At 44.0% G+C, this 16,220-nt stretch overlaps 1 protein-coding gene across 2 annotated transcripts in view; it reads left to right on the top strand.

The window, feature by feature from the left end:
* KAZN (kazrin, periplakin interacting protein) overlaps positions 1-16,220 on the top strand; it is a 182,065-nt gene that overhangs the window by 23,716 nt on the left and 142,129 nt on the right. The gene's annotated exons all lie outside the window — the stretch shown is intronic.

Raw genomic sequence — 16,220 nt, 5'->3', positions numbered from 1 at the left:
ATAAATTAGTAGCCCACAGGGAAATCTTATTTACAAGGAAGGCAACAGAAACACTTATGTATCTTTATTAGCCTTATTTAGACCATATGCTTTCTGCATGGTGAGAAACTTCATAGTCCCTGCAGTAAAACAGCAGTAGGTATGTGCTGAGTTACAAACTCTCCCTATTTGCATGCTTTCTTAGACCTCTTCTGCTGCTCTAACTTCCTGCTGCACTGAAAAGCAGGCTGGTAATTAACAAGTGAGGGAAAATGGAATTTTCTTTGTCTTCCCCAGGATTTCATTGGGTACCAAAACTACAGAGAGCGGAATGGGAGGGAGTACAGATTTTTATAGAGAGGGGAACACGCAAGCTTGAGTTTGTAAACTTCTGTGGGAAAGGACCGAGTGAGAGAAAACTGCTGAGAAGGTGGCTTCTTTCCTCGTCCCTGGGGATTTCCTCCCCAGAACAACGGGAGCTGTGGTGCGACCTGGAACGTGCCAGGTTTATGGTTTGCTCTGCTGCATGTTGCAAAGTAGCTTTTAAGGCAGTTAGGAAGGCTGCCTTGCACCTGCAGAGTGGCACGGCTTCTGCAGCAACAGGGGCCTCTCGCACACTGCTGAGAGAAAAGGATTGTTTTGATCTCTTCTGCAACCACCTACTGCACGTAAACTTGCTTTGCTGTTGTCTGAAGCAGATGCCTTTTCTGGCATATTACTCATTTTTGGGTTTGCTTTCGACAGGTTTTTGCCACTCACGCAGTAGAGTTACTATAGAGATCACTATAAAACAAAATTTAACAACAAATCCCACACTTTGAAAACCATTCACTAGGAGGGTTGCTGGTGTTTTGGAATTAAGCTGTAGTTACTTGTTTTTAATGTATGCGCACACATTTTTCTGCATATGTTTAAAGTAAAATCAACTGTAGCCCAATAAAAACGAATAAAAAAGTTGATTAGCATAGTTTTGAATTTTATTGCCTCTGTGGCTATTCCTATTCCAAGTGTGTTTCACTTCGCATATTGTTTTGCTTGGTTCAACTAGTGCAATCCTAGCAGTTTTTCCCTGCACACAGTGAACCTCCGATGTCTTGCTGCTCTTAGAGGGGTGGCAGTTTGGTTGCCAAACTTCCCTTGGCACTTTTGAAGCATTATTTGTTTACTTACTCTTCTGAAGGAATGAAATTCCATGCACCATGGTGATTTCTTGCTCTCCTGTTGAGTCTGAATTTCTAACTGAAACCTAAGCCTAAAGAAGCAGTCTTTTAATTGCTGGTTAACCTTGCTGGCTGCTTGTAGCCGGAGAATGACAGCGATCCTGTGTTGTTCCTCGTCACCCATGAAAGAAATCGGGAGAAATGTGTGGACTGGGTCTTGGGGGCTGCATTAATGCCAACCACAAAGATGCTCCTGCTCAGATTGTGCTGCTTTGATTACTGAACTGCGTTATTAGATCCATGAAGAACACCCATTTAAATGTAAATCCATTCTCCTTCTGTAATAGATAAATGTGCTTTGCCTTGAATTTGTAAGCAGAATACATCACTTTGATATACTAACTGGAACTGAATAAAGCTAGGCAGTAGACCAAGCGAAGGATGTGGATGGCTTTAAAGCAAAGGGAACAGAGGAGTCCATCAGTTCATTAATTAACTCCAATTTCTATTTTAATGAACTTTCTCTGGTGCTTGTTTTAGCATCCAGATGCTTGCAAATGTTTTTCCTGACAACAGACTTCTGTTGGCGTATAATAAATTTTAATTTGAGGTCCCTGTCTCCTATATCCCAGGAATAGGTTTGTGGCATTTGCTTGGCTGCAGCAGCGAGGTGCCAGGTGGTCGGGTGCTGCACGGGGCCTGATGCAAACCCCTGTCAGCTTTGAGGCCAGCCACAGTGCAGGGACAAAATCCAGTAGGTAGAATTTCTGAAAGAGGGGAAAGAGCAGTGATTTGGGGTCTTGGTGTGTTCCTTGGGACACTTCTAGAAGGCTGGTGGCCACAGGGGATGTCCACAGAAGCTGGCTGCTCTGGTGGAGCTCTGGGCTCTTCCCAAGCAAGGGGCAGTTTTGGGATAGGTTGAGTTTTGCTCCACATTGCCCTCTGGATGTCTCTGTGGTTTGCTGTTAGTAATAGAGGGGTAGAGAGAACATAGCCCTACCCCACCCAAGTTGCCTAGCATGTGTGAAGGTAACCCCTTCTGCAGTTCTCCTTCCTAAATCCTAAAATTTTCTCCAGCAATTGGCTGCATTGAGGAATACCAAGGAGACCTTAGCTATTTGTTCCAGGAAACTCTTTAAGAAACATAATTTCAAAATGACAATGCAGCCATTTTTCAACTTCCCTGACGTGGGTGAACAAAAACTCATGCATGTCCCCGCTGGGTGACTGCCCCGGAGCAGGGGGTGGAGGATGCAGCAGTGCTGCCTCGCCTCGGGCAGCATTTCGGGAGGGAGCGGTGCTGGCTTAGCTCTTCACATGGAGCAGAGCTAAGCAGATTCACAGGGCTTTGGAAAATCTTGGCCAGGAGCAAAGCTGGACTAAGCACCTCTGAGGTTAAACAACACACTCGTATTTCTGTCTGAGCTCAGTAAGAGCAGGAACTGTCCTGGGGTCGAAGACCTCGGCTGAGACACAGAGAGCTGTCCGCAAGGACACGTTCACCCCCCCTCCTCGCCCCTCCAACAAAGGCAGATGTTTTCCTCTTGCTGACTTTCCATAACTCATTCTGCCAAGGACTCCCTGTGTGCTATTGAGCAAGCTGCTCCTTCTCTCTCATTCAAATTCTTTTTTGCAGTTCGGCTCCTGCACCCTTTTGTTTCCTCGCAAAAGAAGCGCCGTGGAAGAGGAAGCATCTCCTCTATTTAAATGGCAAAGCAGGGCCGTGTCCCCACAAATTACTGCAGAAGTACAATCAGGGTCCACAGAAACAAATGACCGAGTTCTGTGTCGTAGGCTGTAAGAAGTTTTCTATTTTCTTCATCCTCGGCTAGGTGACGCAACTGTCCTTGTTAAAGGATGAGTTTCAGTACTCTCCCCATTAGCTGGATGCGTAGTTCTTTTAAACATCACAGTCATCTGTGGAATGAAACAGATTTAAAATCTAATAGTAATAGCCGAGTAAATGCATCTGCCAAGCGTAGAGCTTCTCAACTATTGCTCATTGTAGCTGTAATTAGCCAGTTAAAGCCATCAGACATCTGTGTGTTAAGAGATTAAGCCTGTCCTGCTGCTTTCATTAGCTCTCTGAGCACTGTTGCATTATCCCTCCCACTTCTCGTTTCGGGAGCATATTTTTTGTAATCATTGTGACCAGATTCTGTAGGGATGGTTTTAGTAAAAATGCCCTGGGAAAGGGCATATTACAGATGGGTCTGTTGCTGCTAGTTCAGGCGGTGGGAATGGTTTCTGCTTGGATGCGGTGTAAGCAGTCCTGCACAGACTTGAATTTAAAGTCTTTTTGTGATACAGAAGATATGGTTTCTTAAGATGAATAGTATTTGCTATAATGCTTTATAATACTTGCGTGGGTTTTATCTTCCTTGGACTGAAAATGTTTCAGAACATGCAGCACTCGCTGGGTAAATTAACTTACATATTAAAATTCTCCTTCCTTTCTGGTATCTGCCAGCCCACTGGACATCACGGCAGGTTTTCCAATTTCTTCTTCTACTTTGCAGTTTTCAAGTTGTCCCTCTGTTTCAAACCCATCCTGTGCCTGGACTAACCACACAAACTGTTCATTTGAACGCTGCTTTAATGGGATTTTGTCTGGCAGCAGGCAACACAGATGATATTGCAAATTAATCTTTTAAAATCACGACAGGTTTAGCTCCGTGATTCATTAGAGGCTCCTCGGAATGAGTCACTGGGATGTCTTCAGCGAAGCCAAACCCAGATTAGTTGTTGTTTCCTTTGTGAGGAGCAGCAGCTTCATTTGAATTAGTGTCTCAGCAAGCCTTTGCAGACCGCTTATTTGGTACAGAAAATGTCCAGATTCAAAATCTCTCACTGTTTTTGCCTTTGGCATGAACTGCTCGTGTGGACAACTGCACTTCCAGCACTTGAGAGTGGCAATGAAAAGCCCAGGCAGGGAGCTGGAGGGACAGAGCCCTGCTCCCAAATAAGCTCTAAATGGGGGAAATATCCTTGCTGAATGTGACCGTTGGTTTTGCAGAATGCCTGGTGCTGCTTTTATCACTTCTAAATGCCAAGGAAGGAATTAAATCGCTTTTCAAACTGTTTCCCTCCAACCCGGGGAAGTTTCTGTTGAAGTTCTTGGAGGAGAGAGCTTCGATTAATCCTCTTAAAATTGGTGTGAGTGCTCCAGGTTGTTCTCTCATCAGAGTCCTGCTTGCCCTTGGGTCTTTTCTGGCTGCCCTGGAAATAAGAGGGATGGTCAGTTTTCTGCCCATTTTATATATTTAATGGGGCCCACAGATTCCTGAGCAAGTAGAGCACAGCTGGGCAGGTAGGAGCTATGGGATGAGCACCAGCGCTTGCACGGTGCTGCTTCTTGGCCAGGAGGGCATGGGGCAGCTCCTGATGCTTCCTGGGTCATGGGGAAAAAAGGGGCTTACAGCCAAATTTCTGCACGCCAATTCTAATGCCCAGACCCCCCAAATCACCCTTTCTCGGGCATAATATGGGGAAACACCTGCTGCTTTCTGCTCTCTGAGATGTAACTGCAGACTTCATTGTTTTAAGCCCATATTTGAGTTCTTGTACCAGAGCCTTGAACTGGGCTCCGTGAATTACCTGCCCTTGAACCTGTTTCCATACATTTCTGATCATTGGTTTGACAGGAGAGATGATTAAAAATTATGAGCCTGGAGAAGTAGTAGGGGCAGCGGGACGGAGGAAGCTATTCTCTTTGCTGAGGTTGCGCTATAAACAAAGCCTTCTGCACTTGGGGCAAAACTCTGTCTGGCAGAAAGAAAATAGGACAGTTAACTTGATGAGGATTTATGTCTGATGGCTTTCTCTGTCTTTATACACTGTCCTCCGTGGAATCTGAGTTATTAAAACTGGATGACTGATGTACCTGTACAGACCAGGGAGTGACCCCGAGCTTTTGCTAAGCTTTGAAAACCTTAGGTTCATTTATTTAGATTTTCTCTCTCTAAAACCAGACTGGTTTTAAATATAGCAGGTTTAGGGCTTGCCAGAGAAGGTCAGTGAAGAGCAGGAGCGGTCGGTCAATAGGGGTGGTGTGGACGTAAGTCTTCTACAGTAAAGACTGCATCAGTGGGCTACCATTTCTGAAAATCTGCTAGAATTAGGGACTAAGCTTTGTGTGTTCATCTACCATTCTGGACGCTGTCTGACTGCTCCACAGCTTGCGTTTCCATTATAGTTATTCAGTATTTCATCTTAAATTGATGATGCATAAGCTAAATATTTTCTGAATATGACTCTTGCCATTAGAGAGCCTATGGATATGAGGTACGGTGTTAATGGTCAGTGCCTTACCTGCATTTTTTCCGGTCTTCCCAGTGTCTGGGGGGAGATAAGACTTTGGCTAGTGGTGGACTTGCTTCCTGAGGTTTCATAAACTCTCAAATTTGCCCAGGGTGTTGGGGTTTGAAAGACAGAAGAGAGAGCAGACCTTCTACAGCCACGTTTTGGATTTCAGCAAGTAAAAACCTGCCCTAAGAGGCTTTATCCAGGGACGCCATGTGCTAGGTTTCTGGTATCCCAGGTCTCAGAGCAAGTGCTCTTCAATTTCTTATATTAGTTATTCTTCCCTGGTGTCTCAGGACTCAGGTCCTAAAAAACTTTCTAGCACAATTTGGAACTTGCAGTGTTTAAGTGGGCTCAGAGCAATGGAGGAAGGGAGTGAATTTATCCCTCGTTTCCAATTAGGCTTGCATACGAAGTAGCACGTGCGTTGGCTCTGCAGTGAGGAGCGATGCACCGCGGGGTCAAGGATTTGCCTGTTAAGGAGCCCCAAGACAGCCTCCGAGGCCAACAGCAGCCTCTAAGTACTAGCAGGGATCAGGCTACCGGGTCAAAAGCTATTTATTGTCAGCATCTGTGGCGTTGCGACACGCTTTCAGATGGGTCGTCTCTGCACTGCCTTCTAGACACAGCAAAGCGTGAATTTACTCAAACTGATATTAATATTTAATTTTAATGGGCTAATTAAACTGACCAGCAGTAAACCTCAGAGGTCAAGTGTAATTTTGGCTTGTATCAGTGAACTTCTTTTTTTTTTTTTTTTTCTAGTGGGTCTCTGATGAGATGCTGAGAAAGTGTTGCCTTTGTGTCAGAATCCCACTGTTCACTTTTGTGTTTTGTGTATTTAAACTTCTGCTCTGCACAAAGGCGCTGCTGTGTTAAGTACCACCTTGTTTTCCAAACCCTTCCAAGGGATAGCAGACTTACTTAGGTTTTTAAACAGATATACTAATACGCAGACATGTAATTAAGATCCTAATCAAATGCATACAATTATTTTATTGTGGAAATTTGGAGTTTTAATAGAATTAAAAATGCAGTTGAATTAAAATCCAAGGTAATGTAATCCCCCTCTGTGGTTCTGCTGATTGGAATTTTATATTCCACGCAAGAATACAGGAATAGAAGTCTCTTCTGTAGAGCCCTGTGATGCCAAAACGTGCCATTTGTAATGAGCTGCTCATCAGCCTTGGCTGGATAATTTGTGCCCTTAATTTATTGGGCAATGAGACTCTTAATATGTACTTCATATGTCTCCAAAGGATCGACTTGGCTGCCAGCCTGAAAAATACCAATATTGTAGGGATTAAACAAACAAAGAAATCTAACAGTGAGACTAAATCAATACAAAAGAAACTTGGATTGTGTGGATGCATTGGGCAAGGCAGGGAAGCGTGGCTCTGGAGAAATCAATGTGCCAATGGCACGCCGGAGGCAGGATGGGCATTTGGAAACACCTTCTGCATTTGAGCTCGATTCTGCAAAATGTACAATAACGCCTTGACAATCTGTGGCACTAAGGCAGGTGCACAAGTGTCAGTGATGAGGCGATTGCCTGACCCGCAGCAGCAAATCCTCTTTTCCGGGGTTTTGCCAACTTTTGAAAAATTTTCCTTCCTGGAGAACAGACCGTCTCAGCTGAGCGTGGTTCAGTGTCTTGAGATTGCTTTCCTACCAGGTGGATTAGTGATACATGGCTGTAATTATGTTGGTGTGGAAGAATTCTGCAGACAATGAAGTGTCTCGAGATGGAGGGGAGCTGAAAATAGAACTGACCGAGTTTCAGGCCCACTGGATGGGCCAGATTTTTCTTTTTTGGATACAAATCCATAAATAACAGCTCTATAACTGACTGTATGTGCAATTAATTGCTTTCCACTGATGTTGGACATGAGTCTCTTTGATCTGTAGAGTGTTTGCAATTTCAAATCTATAGTTTTTAACTGAAAATCTATGCAGCTGAAGGAAATTAACGTTTCTTCAAGTAGGATGCTACCAGCGTGCATACATTGTAGGCTCTGATGACTTGAACTTGGCATGTTGCATGTCAGATGTAAGCCGCATCAACATTTGAAGCTGCTTTACTTTTCAGTGGGTTTTTATGGACTCTCATAATTAGCTAAAAACCTCTGAACACGAAGACTTTAGAGAGCTGCTGACTGCTAGCTCCCCGGGGCTGGCTGCAAAGCTGTCATCTTCTGTGGACTTGGAGATCTGATCTCACCAGGGACCCCCCCCCACCGAAACTGGTAAAGCAGACAAATAAAAATGTGTAATTATTCCCTCTGATCCATTTTCATGCACTGCACGGAGAATGCTAAAGATGCAAAGCCCAAACGGTCAGCGAGAGCTGCGTGCCCAACTCCTACTCGTGCCTTTCCAAGCCCAGCGTTGCCACAAAAATTCACGGTGGGTGAAAAATTTCCAGTTCCCCAACCAAACCGAATAGCTGGAAAGGAGCAGGCGATTAAGATGCGTGATGCTTTGCTCGAAGTGACGGACCATAAATCACAGCCTGTGGAATATTGCATTTTAATGCTTCGTGCCCTGCGCATTGCAGCGCAGCCCCCGCCGTAGCTGATCGCTGAAGTCACTCCTAGAGGGAAGCGAGGGAGGTCAGGCTGAAGCTATTAAAAGGTGTCAGCCCTTTGGTATGTTGTTTGCAAAATAAAAGAAATGAGGTTCATTTTTCCGGCTTGCTCTTGCTTTCAGAGGAGGTTTTGAGGAGCTTCAAGTGGTTTTCTTGCTTGCTCCTATTTAATGAATGCAGTTTCTGGCGTACAGCTGAGAAAATGCAGTTAGCAGAAATGTTAGTGCGAGAAATTAGCAGAAAGCATAACTCGAGGCAAAGCTCAGAGCTAGCTCACTAAATTTTTCAAGGAAAATATTAGCTCAGTGATGTGATTGGGTGCTAGAAAATCCGTGTAGCCAAGTAACTCAGTCAAAAAAAAAATAAATCCCACCCTTTTGAATAGAAATGAATGGGCCAGAGTAACAATTTCCATAAAAAATACCGTAAGAATGTTGAAAAGCGGCAGCACAAAGTTTCCCTAAACTTTAATTTTTTCTCCTATTGCTCGTTACTTGTATCTTTAGCATACACTGCCCAAGCAGCCGTGAGGACAACACAGGACAGGGGTGGTGCTCGGCTCAGTGCCTCCCGTGAGGACTCATGGCAGCTGCTGGATGGTTCAGGCGGGTTGGGACTTGGCCTTGCTTTGTTCTTTGCCTCCATCCGTAAATTGCTGCCAGGCTGGCTGCTTCTTCAAGAAGCTGACCACCTCTGTGTGGTGTCCTGCCATTTCACTGTCTCTTCTGAGCTCTGGTGTTTTCTCTGTGCCTGAATTATTCTTGAGATTTGGGTCGTTATCTGCACCCAAGTGCTGAGTTACGGCACAGGGCTATATTGCAGGTATATTGCAGGAGTATTGTACAGAAATGGAGATCTGGATCCTGGGAGCAGCGTGTGCCCAGGGCTGATCTGCCCTGGGTGGGATGCCACACAAGTCCTGTGAGGAACAGCTGAAGGAATTGGGGGTGTTTGGTCTGGAGAAGGGGAGGCTCAGGGCAGACCTCATTGCTCTCTACAACTACCTGAAAAGAAGCTGTGGGGCACTGGGGGTTGGCCTCTTCTCACAGGTAACCAGTGATAGGACCAGAGGGAATGGCCTCAAGTTGTGCCAGGGGAGGTTCAGGTTGGAAATGAGGAGACATTTCTGCTCAGAAAGAGCAGTCAGACACTGGAATGGGTTGCCCAGGGAGGTGGTGGAGTCACCGTCCCTTGGGGGTGTTCAAGGAGAGGTTGGACGTGGTGCTTGGGGATGTGGTTTAGTGACATTGGTGGTAGGGGGATGGTTGGACCAGATGATCTTGGAGGGCTTTTCCAACCTTAATGATTCTGTGATCTCCAATCAAAATGGGTCCTCCCGACTTTTCTTCTTTAGGGATGCAAATTTGAGTCTTGCCTTCCAGTCACAACCCAGTGCTTGATTCCCCTTGCACTCATTTGTTCTTGTTGAAACTTAATTATCAAAGTAGAAAGTACAGAAAGGCATCCCCTTCCTTTATGAGTCTTGCATGAGTAACTCATATGCATGCGTGTGTGTGTGTGTTTCATTCATTGTCTCGTTTGGCATCCTGTGTTTGGAACTTGGCAGATGAAGAGGTCAGCCATTGGCCTATCCAAATGTTAATTCAGAGATGAATTTCTCAAAATTTTTTTTCAGGTTGGTAGTCCCTTATTTAAAATGAAAGTGCCTCTAATTCTCTTTAATTTCCTATGCAGAAAATGCATTAATGATAAGGCAGTTTTATGTTTATATGCTAGTTGAGCTGCTGAAACAACGTTTGACCTTGAAAGGTGTGGGAGTTGGTTTGATATGCCTAAAATTGTAATATAATTTTCCATACCTTGCAACCCTGCTGGAAAATCATAAACCCACCGATTGAGAAATGCCAACTGGAGGATGGGTTGTAACCATCAGTGCGCTCGCTTCCATTTGTAGACAGAGCAGAATGCCTGTAAAACTGCATGTGTATTTATAGTCCTGTAAGAAGCATAATAATGATGCATGAATTCACTGTGCTCCAAGTTATCAGCACATACTCACATTTTCCAGATGTTTAGAGCCCTCTTCTGAGCATGCTGAAGCTAGAGAAAAATGGTTGCTGAGCTTCGAGCAGGTTTGGGAATGTTACTTTGAAAAGGGGCTTGCAACTTGAAACTCGGTAGAGAAAGAATGGCTGGGGCAAGGGCTGGTTGTGTGTTTCCTTGTGACCATGCTTTTTTTGTGAGTTTGTGTATGTTGGTAATTCAGTGACATTTTCTAGGATGCAGTTCCTGCATGTGACAACTCCAGGCCTTGTCTTTGGCAGCTGAGTGCAAGCAGGAGGGTGCTGGCTTGTGTGAAGTTACTCTGGGTTTCCACCAGTTTAACCAAGAGGAGAACTTTGCCTGTTGTGTTTTATTTCCCATCACAACACTGCTTGGCAGTGACAGTATTTAATTAAGCCATATGAGAACTGACAGATATACAATTAAACCAATTTACTGAAAAGTACCAGAAATAAGTTATACTGCAAATAAAAGCAATCTGATTTTGGCTAAGTCCATTGTAGTGCTTTTTATGAATTCGCAACTTCTTCTGCTTTCTTTTCTTCCTCATTTGAGGCAACTCAGAAGATGTGATTGGAAGCAGAAAGGAGCCACAGTCTCAGATCTCCAGCCAAAAGTGTGCCCCTCTTCCCTTTTCATCTCATGTTTATTATATTACCCTATCAAAGAAAAAGAAAGTTATTTGTGTTACAGGAAAAGCGCTATGTAGGAGTAACTGAAGGAAAACAGGCTGGAGGCTTTCTCAAGAAAGGAGAAATCTCATCGTTAGCTCCTTATCGACAGAAGGCAATGGCCACGTTAAATGGAGCTGGGTTAACTGTGTAATTAATTCGTCCCTCTGAAAGTCTGTGTCATCTTTGCATGTGATTAAGGGGAGGGCAGGGATGAAAGGGTTTGTTTCTGGAGCTGCTTCTGTTTTATTTCTTAAGGTTATTGTGACAACATCCTCCTCCTTCGTATGCTCAGGGCTGTTGTAAAGCTCTTCCAAACCTTGCTTTCCATCAGTGCACATCTGTGCTTTGCATAAAGCCAAAAAGCCCCTCGCCCGCCAGGCAGACGTCAAACCCACAAGTCATAGCTAAGCTGTGCAGATGGGATGATGTTTGTCCTCCTTGTTTCTCATTCAGAGCCCTGGGAACTGAGCAGGGAGTGGATGCACACGTGCTTTTGTGGTCTTCCTTTGCTTATGGCCAAGAGTAGGGTTGGCCGATAAGCTGGGAGAGTGCAGTGCAAAAACAGAGGTCTGCCTGTCTATGGATGGCCAAAACCACGTGCTTTAAAGGAAGAAGCGATGTGGTCTGTACCACGCATCGTTCATTTTTTCATCAATGACTTCATTTGAATGTTGTTTTCTGTCTCTTACAATAATCTGTACTTTAACTGGCTGAAGGAGCATCTACATTTATGTTTCTTAGTCTTACCTTCTGTTTTCAAAGTGTTGGGTATCTTAAGGAGCATTTGTTTTTATTATCACAAGCTTTATTCCTGTAAATGCCCCTGTTCTGCCCTACCTGCAGCTTTCTTCCCCAAACGAAACAGAACTGCACCACATTTTAAGATATATTATCTGGCTTAACTAAATTGCTTGGGCCACTACATGCTGAGCACACACAGGCTTTGCAAAATGGAGATCACAAATCTTTGCTTTTGCTAGTTTTTCTCAAACCATGTTAAGACCTCATACGAGGTCAGCGAGAGCTGTGAACAAATTAAGATCTGAATAACTTCACATTTGCCCTTTGGATGCATTTGCACTAATCAGTCTCGTTCCCTTTATCGCTGGCTCTGTCACATGCTGCTTTCCCACTTCATGTTCTGAGTTTGCATGGCATGGTCGATTATGACCCAGTTTGGATAATTGTCCAAGTAATGAATCATTTATCACTATCCAGAACCCACTTCAGCAAAACACTTAACTGTGCCTTAAAATGCTGTACTTATGAGGAATTAAAATAAGCAATTGCTTAAATGGTCTGGAGGTGGGGAAAGTTGTTTGCTAATCACACTTTTCCCTTACTGTTGTTACTGAAAAATGTTCCCATCTTACAGCATTTTGCAAAAAGTAACAATTTGAGATAAATAAATTTGATAAGTAGAATCAAATAAAGGCAGCGTGTCATTTGTGATTAAATTTGACACTGTGCTAACATCTATCTTCCATAAACTGTGTGGCAGTGATGCAAGTCTTTCCTGCTGGAATCTGGCTCTGAATTATAAAACTGTCTAAACCTTCCAGAAAGATTTATTTCAATTCAAAGATCATTGATTTGCTGGAGAACTACAGAGAGAACCACAGTATTGGTGAAAACCTTTGAAGTGCTCTTTATTTAATCCTTTGTCTTTTGCAAACAAATGCAGCAGAGATGTTAAATGGAATTGCTTCAATCTGGATGCTGTTCCACATGGGGAATGGTGCTGCAGCCTATGTGTTGTCTTTATGTATCTGTATATCTACATATTTGTGTGTCAGCTGTTACCAGCAGAGTTGGAAGAGTGAAACATTCAACCTGGCTTCAAACAAGTCTTACGTTATTACTAAAAATCTCTCTGTATTTTTTTTCTTTAAACCACACTGGACATTGAATCTTGACTAACTAGGTTGTGGAAGTATTAGCGTGTTAATGGGTTGACTCTGTGTGCCAGTAAATGCTCTGTTTAATTTGCTGTTGCAGTTGCAAGAAAATTTCCCCATTAAATTGCAGCAGAGTGTGAGCTGCAACATGGTGTGTGGTTCCAGGACAAGGCTTTTACACCCTATTAGCATGGCAGTAGGGGGAAAGTACTTTAAAGTGCATTAAAGTTAAAAAAAAAAAAAAAAAAAAAAGTCATTAAAAACATATTTGTCAGCTTCCAGAGAAGCTAATGAACAGAAGCATAATGACATATTAACAGCTTGAGGTCCCCTGCTTTTCCAGGGAAAACTTTAGCCTCACATTCTTCTTTCATCTTCGTATGGAAATGCACGCTAATGAAAGCTCTTTGCAGGGCAGAAGATATTTGAGGGTTTAAGATGTGGCAAAAAAAAAGGCTGCAAGTGTGTAGCTGCTCCTGTATTTTGTGTAACACACAGAGAAATGCCATTAGAAAGAGCAATGAGAAGAGGCTGTGGAAAAGGCCAAAAAAGAGGTGCTAAATGTTATTTTTTGGTGGTGGTGATGTGTCCCCCAGGAACGATAACTGCAGGAGGTGCCTGATGCTGTCCTTGCCATAAGTATTTCTGAGGCTGAGGAGCAATTTTGAGGGGAGGGAGGCTGTTTTTGCTGTTCATTAACCTAATCTCATCTGAGTTTAATAGCTAAAACATGATAAACCTCATGTTCTTTTCATTAAAGAAACCTGTATCTCTTTGCTCCTAGCTCACTACGTGCTATCTGCCAGCATTATTAAAGGGTTTATCATTTTGGCTCCTCATGCATATCACAAAGGGGTTGAAAGGATTTGATCTACAGCCGAAGAACTTATTAGGTGAATCCAGTGGACCCGTGTGCTGTAATTGGCACCTGAATATGCGTTAGACAGATGGTGCCGGAGATTGTATAAGCAAATTACTTCTTGACCACAGCTACTGCTCTTCTGTGTATTATTTCCCAGATCCTAATCTAGCCTTTATTCTTGTCAGAATACCAATGGAAGCATGTTTTTTTTGCTGTTCTTTTTTTTTTTTTTTTTTAAAGTGTAATTTTAAACTGGTTTCTTCTAAAGATATTAATACAGCAAAATGAGTCAAAACCACTGTGGACTTACAAATGCACAGGGTGTTTTTGTTTGTCTCACTGTAAAGCAGTATCTGTGGGTAACTTTGTCTATGAGAACACTATCGGATACAGGTTTCCCGTTTGCAGCAGGGAAAGAGCTGAGCACTTATGCAAATGGACAATCTGAAGTGTGCTGACCTTTCCAAGTGAGGAGACTTTCCAGTGCAGTGATACGGCCTGTAAATGTGCTTCTCTTCCCTTTTTCTCAAGTTAACTTCATAACCTCTGATGATTACTTAATGATCATCAGAAAAAGGTCCCTTTTAATGAGAAACACGACGAGTAGGTGTAGCCTGGATAGACCATGAAAATGTAATGTCTCTGAAATACCACGTACAGGTAACCTGCATGTTTTCATGCTCTGTGTGTAAGTGTAATATGGCTAACTCCATGCATGCAAATGTTGTGATGCTTCAGACAGCATCTGTCTCATACCCTCTGAGAGTGTCTTAAAATCATCTTTGAAATGTGTTTAAAATACACACTTCAATTCTTACTGTGATGTTCTCAGTCTGTGCTGGGCTACATTTAAGAGCTAGCTTTCCAAAACAAAAAGTGAGCAGTCCAGACTGTTGTGTGTTTCCAGGAGATGGGCTCTGTGAAAATAAAGAGCTACTTGGGGGTGAAATAAAGTCACAGCTGCTGTCAGCTACAGTCAGACTAAAAATACTGCCAAAGGTTGTTAAGGAGGAGCCTCCTGGCCACCTTGTCTGGCCTCTCTCCCCCACTGTTGTTTGGTCTGCTGTGTCATGCAATAAATCAGTAATGCCAACAACATGACTCCAAGGAATCCCACAAATACAAAGCACTTTGCAAGGGGAGAATCAGACTGTTCCATGTGAAATTCTTCTTGCTCTCTGTGTTCTCTGTCTTTGGTGTGTTTTATGAGCTTCTTTTCTGTTGCATTCTTGGCAATAGCAATCCTCTTGTAGAAGTGCAAGAGCAATTTCTGCAGCAGATGTACCATGGCTGCTCAGAGTAACCTAACTACAAGCCAGCTGCATCTTTTAACATCATATATTGTAGCTGCCAGCCAGGTATCTTAACACCTTTAATATATCTGAAGGGTCTACACCAAAACCACGCATCATCTGTGGGCTTTGCTTTTCAACGACTACCTTTTATTTTTCCCCATTACCAGGCTGAACAAAATGCACGCTTTAGCTCGCGCTATCAATAAACTCCTGATGACTTTTCCCTAGCTCAGGATTTACTCGTGTAGGAATTTGGAGTTAATGGACCCACGTATGATGCTGTTGCTAAGAAACTGTGGCTTGCCTCTGTTAACGTCCTTTTGCAGTTTCGTGAGTGCCTCCCCGATGACAGTGCTCCCGGTCCAGCCTCTCGTTTGTCCAGAGGAGGGTGTGCTTTGCTTGCAGCTTTCTGCAGCAAGCCGATTGCTGGTCTTGCACGTCTTGTAGCTAGGAGATGTCGTAACCTGGCTAGAGACAGAAGGATGATTTAAAAACATAACCCATCCATTTTACACTGGTACTCCGTCGTTTTCATGTTGCCATGGCAAATCTGGGAAGAGGTGCAGAGGCAGCTGTTCAGGTGAGAAAATGCTGCCTCTGCGAGGAGGCAGAAGGGCAGCTTGGGGCTGTTTTCTGTCTAATGGGGTGCATGAAACCTGAGGTCCCTGCTGCAGGGGTTCCCTCGAGCCACCAGTGCAGAGACAGCTATGTCCTGGTGGAGCTGATCATCCCTTGGTCTGATGTTTGCACATAGGGAGTCTGTGAACCACCAATGAGCCCTTAGAGACCTCAGGAGACTTCATGTTAAGGAATGTTTTTTTGTCCCAGTCTGCTCTGGGTGTGCTGTTTGACACAGGACAAGCAGCACAGTTTCTCTGTCTCTTCCCTTCTGTCCGTGATTTCAGGTGTATGGATGAATCATAGAATTGTAGAATCATAGAATATCCTCAGCTGGAAGGGACCCACAAGGATCATCGAATCCAACTCCTGGTCCCATACAGGTCTACCCAAAAATTCAGACTATATGACTGAGGGCACAGTCCAAATGCTTCTTAAACTCTGACAGTCTCAGTGCCGTGACTGCGTCCTTGGGGAGCCTGCTCCTGTGCGCCTTTTGGTGAAGAACCTCTTCCTGATATCCAGCCTGAACCACCCCTGACACCATTCCCTTGCTGGTTACCACCATTCCTATCACTGGTCACCAGAGAAAAGAGATTGGCGCCAGTTCCTCTGCTCCCCCTCATGAGGAAGCTGTAGGCCGCCATGAGGCCTCCTCAGCCTCCTCCTTTCCAGGCTGAACAGGCCCAGTGACCTCAGCCGCTCCTCCTACGACGCAAGTGAAGCTCTGGGCACTGAAAGCAGGAGAAGAGGATAAAGTTTGAAATATCAGGCATCCTTTTTGTGCCAAGGTTTTCTCAGTGCTCTTCCCTTCCCCAAG

This window comes from Aythya ferina (assembly GCF_964211825.1).
Source record: "Aythya ferina genome assembly, chromosome: 21".
NCBI lineage: Eukaryota > Metazoa > Chordata > Aves > Anseriformes > Anatidae > Aythya > Aythya ferina.
Note: the sequence above shows the minus strand (reverse complement) of the source record. Positions and strands in the feature narration are given on the sequence as shown.